We start from the raw sequence: 8,833 nt of genomic DNA on the forward strand, positions 1-8,833 counted from the left end.
ATGAACATACTAGATGGCTTCATGCACTGTCTAGTACAATATGAAAGAATATACATCACAATTTAACTTACTAGAGTGAAAAATTAGGAAAACCTCAATAGCCTTAAATGTCCAATAATGTGGGAATGGCTTCATATATTACACCAGTGGTTTAAAAGTACTAATATACCTCATTCTTATTTTTCAAACAGAATCTGACATGGGGACCCCAATATATAAAATGCATTAAAAATGGGACTATTCGGGGCGCCTGGGTGGCTCAGTGGTTAAGCCGCTGCCTTCGGCTCAGGTCATGATCTCAGAGTCCTGGGATCGAGTCCCGCATCGGGCTCTCTGCTCAGCAGGGAACCTGCTTCCTCCTCTCTCTCTCTCTGCCTGCCTCTCTGCCTACTTGTGATTTCTCTCTGTCAAATAAATAAATAAAATCTTTGAAAAAAAAAAAATGGGACTATTCTGGGTGCCTGGGTGGCTCAGTGGGTTAAGCCTCTGCCTTTGGCTCAGGTCATGATCTCAGGGTCCTGGGATCCGGCCCCGCATCGGGCTCTCTGCTCAGCAGGGAGCCTGCTTGCCTCTCTCTCTGCCTGCCTCTCTGTCTACTTGTGATCTCTCTCTGTCAAATAAATAAATAAAATCTTAAAAAAAAAATGGGACTATTCTAGTTGAATGAGGAATGGGGCAGAGTTTAATCTCTGAGGCTACCCCAGCTTTCCCTTTCTCTTCCCCTTTCCCCATTTTTCTGTCCTTCCTCCCCTAAATCTTGAAGGCTTTCCAATTCCTGGCTCTATTCTCTCTTTTAAAGCCTGGACATCATTTCCTTTTAGGCTTCTGTGAGGCATTCCCAAAAGCTTTATTGTGTTGTTAAGCTGGCTCAAGGTGGTTTTCAGTTAGTTGTAATTAAAACAAAAACAAAAACAGAAACCTCTAAATAATACTGCTGCAGCTTGAGATTCACTTACGGAATGGAAAGAGAATTGGGTTTGGAGTCAGAAAACTGGTTTAAAATCTAGGTCCTGACTTTGGGCAATTTAACCATTTTAAACTCGATTTTCTCATCTGCAAAGGGGATTATCTTAACTTCGGTGAAATTTTTTAAAAAACCCAATGCTAATATATTAAAAGACCAGGTATTGAGCAGACTTTTAACAAATGTTAAATAAGTAAGATTAGGGATGCCTGGGTGGCTCAGTTGGTTAAGCGGCTGCCTTCGGCTCAGGTCATGATCCCAGGATCCTGGGATAGAGTCCCACATCGGGCTCCTTGCTCAGCAGGGAGCTTGCTTCTCTCTCTGCCTCTGCCTGCCACTCTATCTGCCTGTGGCCACTCTATCTGACTAAATAAATAAGATTAAAGTCTTTTTAGAAGTCACTCCTATTCCCTCCAACTTAAAGGAGTCGGTAACTCTTCAACGTAGCCAAAATTAGCAAGGCTGCCATCTTGTGGCAATTTACTGACACACTGTCCAATGTCATTTAGTGAATTTGCCCCAAGATGTTCAAGAACCTAAAGCAAAATAAAAGGATGGCAAACACACCAGAGGGACACTGAAATGAAACTACCTATTAACTAAAGACATGAGACAAGGGTAATTCATCAATGAAAAGAATAAGGAATAAAGAACCTAAGAATGAACTTTTAGGAACTATCACATGCAGCAGAGAAGTTAGGGAAGGGACAGAAAGAAATGACTGATGAAGAAGTGAGTAAGTTCAGTTCAGTGTAACACTCAAGCCAGGGTTGAAATATATAGATATATAGCTTTAGTTGTAGATATTTATGTTGATAGCTAACCTGTTACCTTTTCCCCAGACTTCAAAAGCCATTAACTAAAGCCAGCTGACACCATAATCCTGATAATACCATTGCCACAAGCCATTCAAATGTTACCTCTGTCTCTTAAGTCAATGCTTCACTTTTCTTGTACACCTCATTACAGTATGCCACAGTTAAGAATTTTAGTAATTATGAGACTACTGCGCTGTCAAGGGTTATCACTACTGCACGAATGACTAGGAATGGGGTGCTCACTGAGGTCTGATCCAGTTCTAGAATCCTATGCTGAGAATCTGCTTTCTAGGGTCACTTCTACTACCAAATCTTTTAGACTTAGTTTCCCTCAAAAGCAGAGTCTGAGACAAGCACTTGCAAACAGGTGGTTTATTTTCAGGAGAGATTCTAATGAGCAGGAGTCAGAGACTAGGAAGGGTAAAACAGACAAAGCAGGAAAGCCAATACAAGGACAACTGATCCAGAAGGTCACTGCTTTGGGCATGTGGGTCTTGATTCTGCTGGAGATATTCTTCAGCACTGTAGAATGTGCCTCATAACTATCCAACCAGGGAAGGAAGAGGGAATATTTAATCACCGGCTCGGGTCCTTCCTTGGTCAAAGGGTTTCCCAATTGCTGATTAACTCCTTTGAGCTCTCAAGTTGGCACTTTCAGGTTGACACGAGCATCAAAATCATGGCACAGGTTCCCACAGACAACCCATAAGGCAAATTCCATGAAAGAAGCCCTGGGGCAGAAAGCGAGATACCTGGAGAAAGCAGTGGTAGCTGTGGGCTGTCAGGTCACACCTACAAGCACCTGGTAGCCACAGCAATGGCAGGAGTAGGAAGGTGCACCGACAGGCACAAAAGGTGCCTAATACATGGCCATAAATAAGAGACAACACCTTCTGAGGCTTAAGTTCTACAGGAAGCGCTGTACGTTGTGAACTGGTAAGCAAATGTGCAGTAGCCTTTCACATAGAGCCGAAATAGATGGAACATAGGAAGAGAGGGTAAATATGGAGTGGCAATTCTGTCCTACCTGACTCTTAAATGTTGATCTTCATGTCTCTGAGATTCTGAGCATGGCTCTTCACAAGCTCTATTACTCAAGGGAGGCATGCTTCCACCAGAGGACATGAAAATAGTACCACTGGATTGCACACTAAGGCTGCCATTTGCCAATTTGGGCTTGTCTTGTTACTAGGTAAGAGATAAAAAAGAAAAAAAGTGAATTCGATCGTGTTCTAGAGGCAGCTCACACAGGCTTGCAGGAGTTGACTGGGTGCCCATGTCAGTTTCCTACTGTTGCTGTAACAAACTACCACAAGTTTAGTGGCTTCACACAAATTTATTAGAGCTCAGAAGATCTGAAATCGAACGTGGGTCTTCTAGTGCTAAGATCAAGGTGTTAGCACAGGTGTGTTCCTGCTAGAAGCTCTGAGGAAAATTGGTTGCATACCTTTTCCAGTTTCTGAAGGCTGCCTATATTCCTTGGTCATATCACTAAGACTTCTGCTTTCATTGTCACATCTCTTTTTCTAACACTGACTTCCTGCTTCCTTCTTTCCTCATAAGGTTCCATGTTGATTGTATTGGGCCTACCGGGACATCTCCCCATCTCAGTACCCTTAATTTCATCACATCTGCTAAGTCTCTTTGCCATGAAAGGTTGTATATTCACAGGTTCCAGAGATTAGAATATGGCCATCTTTGGAGAGCCATTATTCCATATACCACAGTGCTTTTTTCTCAACTCTACATTCAGTGAGATATTGTTAGTTCAAAGTTGGCCACGATGGTAGTATTTATACTACAGAAATGGGCAAATGCTACAAATCAGGGCTTGGAGAGCCTATTGTTAAACTTTACCTGCATGTCTTGGATTATGATGGGTGGCTGGGGTGAATGAGCCTATTATCAAGAACTGTTACTATGCTATAGGAAGGGAGGATAAAGGGTATAATCCAGGGGATCCTTAGACGTCTTCTTACTCCAGCCATGTTTAGTGCAGAAAGTTACAGGAATATTTTATAGGTAGGACAGGTAAGATCTTTAATCCCTCAAGAGAGGTTTGAGTCACTTATAGAAAACACATAGCCCTGGGGCACCTGGGTGGCTCAGTTGGTTAAACATCTGACTCTTGATCTTAGCTCAGGTCTTGATCTCAGGGTCCTGAGTTCAAGCTCCATGATGGGCTTAACTTGAAGAAGGAGAAGAGGAGGAAGAGAAAGAGTAAGAGGAAGAAGAGGAAGGAGAAGAAGGAGGAGGAGGGGGAGGAAGAGGAGGAAGAGAAGAAGAAAAACCTCATAACACCAACTACAAGCTATGTGATTATATTCTAGTTCATGCAATGTAGTGCAAGTGATAGATGCCACTTCTTTTTTTTTTTTTTAAGATTTTATTTATTTATTTGACAGAGAGAGATAGATCACAAGTAGGCAGAGAGGCAGGCAGAGAGAGAGGGGGAAGCAGGCTTTAAAGATCAGTCCATAGGCTGAGAAACACTGAGGAAGCATCATTACAGAACTGGCAGAAGACACACAGTATTTGGAGCTCTTGGACTTGGAGCTGGATGAAGGAACTGATGAGTTTTGTCAATTCCTTTTTTGAGGATTGGAGGGGTAGTATCGTGATGACAATTTAGGTCATAAAAGGAGGTGTTGCTTTAGTGAGGAGTTTTGTTTTGTTTCATTTTTTGAAGTGTAACTATAGAAAGAAGGGTATACGTTCATGTTGGTCCAGGAGTTATTATAGTGGACATCTATCATTCCTATTGGACACTCAGCACCTGCAACCCCTTTTTATATCATCCCAGTAACATCCCAGACAGAGAGTGCATCTTACAGCATCAAAACCGACAATACTATCACTTTCTTAGGGTTGCAGATCCAGCCAATCCCATTCTCTTTAGCTGGGATTCTATTATCACATTATCACTGAGACAAGTGACTTGGAATAGGAGAAAAGCCAATAAAAAGGCTTTTAATTAATGAGTGGGTTACTGCTGTGGGCAACCAGGGGTTGGTCCTTCTGGGGATCCTCAGAAACACTGTGAACTGTGCATCTTGGAAGTGTGCCTTTGAGGGACCAGGAAGCTGAGATACTTGTTGACTATTGGTTCTGGCTATGAGACAGAAAGCAGGGTATGCTTTGTGGAGTTCCTCAGAAAAAAGGGTTTCCAATTTCAGATGCTGTACCTTCCCCTTCCTTTTTCCTCTTTCCTTAAACATGACCTGATGGTTTGGGCTATGACAGCCAACTTGCAACTCTAAGGATAAGTCTAACTGAATCGCAGAGATAATCAGCTGATTTACTGAGCCAGTGAAACTGCCTACCTCAACTCTTCTTGGGAAAAATACACTTAAAAAAAAAGTTACTACACCCATGTGTTCTGTTATCTACAGCCAAAAGCATTCATATTCCTTTTTTTAAAAAAGATTTTATTTATTTATTTGACAGACAGAGATCACAAGTAGGCAGAGAGGCAGGCAGAGAGAGGGAAGCAGGCTCCCCACTGAGCAGAGAGCCCGATGTGGGGCTCCATCCCAGGACCTTGAGACCATGACCTGAGCTGAAGGCAGAGGCTTAACCCACTGAGCCACCCAGGCACCCCCATTCATATTCCTTTTAAAAAAAAATATTTGAGGGGTGCCTGGGTTGTTCAGTGGGTTAAAGCCTTTGCTTTCGGCTCAGGTCATGATCTCAGGGTCCTGGGATAGAGCTCCGCATCGGGTTCTCTGCTCAGCAGGGAGCCTGCTTCCCCCTCTCTCTCTGCCTGTCTCTCTGCCTACTTGTGATCTCTGTCTGTCAAATAAATAAAATCTTAAAAATATATATTTGAGAGAGAAAGAGCCCAAATGTGCAAGAGGGATCTCGAGCCCTGGGTGGGTGTGGGGGGTGTGTGTGTAGAGGGAGGATCATGACCTGAGCCACTTAATGCTTAATCGACTGAGCCATCCAGGCATCCCAGCATTCATATTCCTCACTGATTTATCTAGTCTCACTTGTAGCCAAGGGCACAGGCCGACTTTGAATCAAAACGTAGCAAAGTAAAGAAGCAGACACTGTGGTAAAACTTTCTGGTGATGGGGTAGTAACAGTAGTGGCTCTGGCTCTGAACCATCCAGACCTTATTTTGCTTTCTGGTGGCCTTCACCAGGAACACAGACAATAGATTCTATGTATTGAATAATAATTGAATCAAAACGTAGCAATTATATTACCAATATTTCTTTTGCTGATTTGTAATTTTGGGGCCTGAGACCCCAACTCAGGCTAGATCTTGGGGCCCTATTCTGGGAGAGGAAGAAATATGGGCTCACAGAGATTGTTGTCTGTTATCAGTCCTTTCTGGCAGGGGGATACAGGATCTGCCCAAATGCAGACAGGCTCTGAGCCAGGCTGCACAGATACAGGCGATCCTCTGAGCCAGCCTGGGAAGGGCTCCAGATGAACTGCCAGACTTCTGTGTCTGAAACTCAGAGAGATAAGGAAGAATCTTGGGTGGCACCCTCAGAGACAAAGCGATTCTGCAGGTTTAGAATGTGCTGAAATGCAGGCAAAATACGAAAGTGGCAAAACACATGAAGAAGGGAATTGTGTGAGAATCAATCAACTCTCTGTTGGTGATTCTGCTTGCAAAATGATTCACTGCACTCCTTTCTCTTCCGAGGCTGGATGATTTTGAACTCTGAGGCTCAAAACCCCCAAGCCCTGATCAGTCTTCTTGTTACCTTCTATTCATCCCTGCTCCAAGTCTCAGAGCCACCTTGGCCCCTCTCACCCTTTTCATTTAGTCCCATTTTTCCATAAATACTATTGAGTGTCAATTTTGTGTCAGAGAGGCAAAAACTCTAACCTCAAGTTACTTACAGGGAAAGAAAACTTTAAAAGACAAGTATACAGAAAATAATTTAATTAGGACTGTGATACCTGCCAGGAACGGAAACATAGTATTCAATGGGAGTGTGTACATGGGGAACTAGATCTAACCTGAAGGTTCATGTTCAGATCATCCCCCTGCCATTTGTGTTTCTCCTTCTCATCTTCCTCCTTACAATGCCCTTTATAACAATGGCATCTCTGCTGCATCCCCATGTGACAGGCTTCATTCAGACCCTTACTGCCTTTGTATTGTACCTGTCTTCTAACAGATCCCCCTGCACCCCTCCCCATCCCTCCATGAAGCCCATGCTTTACCCTGCAGTTAGAGTTGTATTTCTAAAACATAATCTGACCAGCTCCTCCTTGCTTTCACATTAAGGCATTACCTCTCTTGTCAGGTGCATCTTGCTCAATCTCTCTTCATCCTCATCTCCTATTCTTCTCCTGTTGGATCCTCTCACCTCAGCCAGTCACAGATTCTACCTCCACTACTGTTTACTCATGTTTGCTCTTCAATGTTCTCCTCACCCATCACAGCCCAGGAAATGACTATTCTGAATTCCAGGTACTCATTGGACATGTGTCTGATAAGAACCCACCGTGGATGAGAAACTGGGCAAGATCAGTGAAGAGGAAAAAGCTAGAAGCCAACAGTCAGCACTTCTGAGGACTACCCCAAATGGCAACACCTGTTTCCATGATAAAATTATAAGCTCCATGAGGGCGGTAAGAGTCCGCGTTGTCCACTCACATACTCCTCCTTGTGCCTACTGCAAAGTAGCATGGAGCCTACCACAGAGGAAGAGCTCAGTATTTTTTTTTCTCAGTGTATAAATAAATGAATAAATACAAGTGATAGATACTGCTCTTAAAGGGCCTTGCACTGGAGTTAGGAGTACATGTGGTTAGACTCCTTAAAAGATGAGAAGTTCTTAGGGGCTGGGGTTGTGACTTACTCATGTGCACTTTTTTACAAAGAATGACTTTACAATATGGTTTCATATAGGTTATTTCTTCTCTTTCTCATTTCAACCCCACAAATCATTATCCCCACCTTCCTTTCTTTCTTTTCTTTCCTGTTTCTTCCTCTCTTTCTCCTTCCTCTGGGATGCAGTTTTAGGTATTTCCTGTCTCTATATTCAGAAAGAGATTCAGGGCTAAATGTAGAGCTGCTTACAATGAAGGCCAGGGAGGATATTTGCCATAGGCTTTACATACATGAAGCACTCAAATATAACCATTTGATGTTATGTTTGAATAAAGTCAAAGTTTTTGTGTTTCGTGTGTGTGTGTATGTGTGACAAAGTGTTTTCGTTAAATGTAAAATATTTAAAATATACATTTTTGGTACCGTATTTTGTCATGTAGTCATTTTTTCTTTTAAACACACTGGAAACTATAAAATTAACAAGAGGCCCAGGTTCAGCCAAGTCGGGTAACCTAGCCAACCTAACCTCTAGTAAAGTGTCCAAGCCACGAATGGAACCCAGGTTGTCTCCCCATCCAGAGGCATCATCATTTTGCGAGACCATACCCTTTTGGTACGGTCTATGGTAGGGGTTAAATTCATGCGATTTCATCAGAATAGGTGTGTTCCCTTCAAAGTTCCAAGTTACTCCGTGACTTTGGCAAGAAATTCGGCTTCTTCATTTGAAAACTGGAGATCATAATGGTACCTACCACAGAGCGTTCCTATTAGGATTACATAAAAATGTTCTTGAAGCGTTCAGCATAGGCCTGGCACGTTGTCAGCACTCAGTAAATGGTAGCTGTTATTATAAGAACTGTATTTGTTGAATGACTGACTTTGGCATATAACGCCTGCATTCAACTTGAAGCTTGGAGCTGTCACAGAAGCTCAGCTTTAGGAGTGGGAACAGTAGCACTCGCCAATTTTTTCTGGAAATAAATCTTTGTGGGAGGATAATCACTGGTTGCAAAGTGCAAGCCTTGAGGGAACAAAGCTCTGATCCCAGACCCGGGGGAGCAGGCAAGCGAAGTCTCTCCTCGGCCCGCTGCAGCCGCCGAGCAGGACGTCCCCGGATTGAGTGGCAGGAGGCAGGGCACGCCCCGCTCGCGGCGAGGCTGCCTCACAAACTGGGTTTGAGCGGAGTGGAGCAAGATGTTCTCTAATTCCGCTCATCTTATTCTCGGGACCACACCCAGCGCGCGGGGAGGA

The sequence above is a fragment of the Mustela lutreola genome, chromosome 10 (assembly GCF_030435805.1).
Source record: "Mustela lutreola isolate mMusLut2 chromosome 10, mMusLut2.pri, whole genome shotgun sequence".
Taxonomy (NCBI): Eukaryota; Metazoa; Chordata; class Mammalia; order Carnivora; family Mustelidae; genus Mustela; species Mustela lutreola.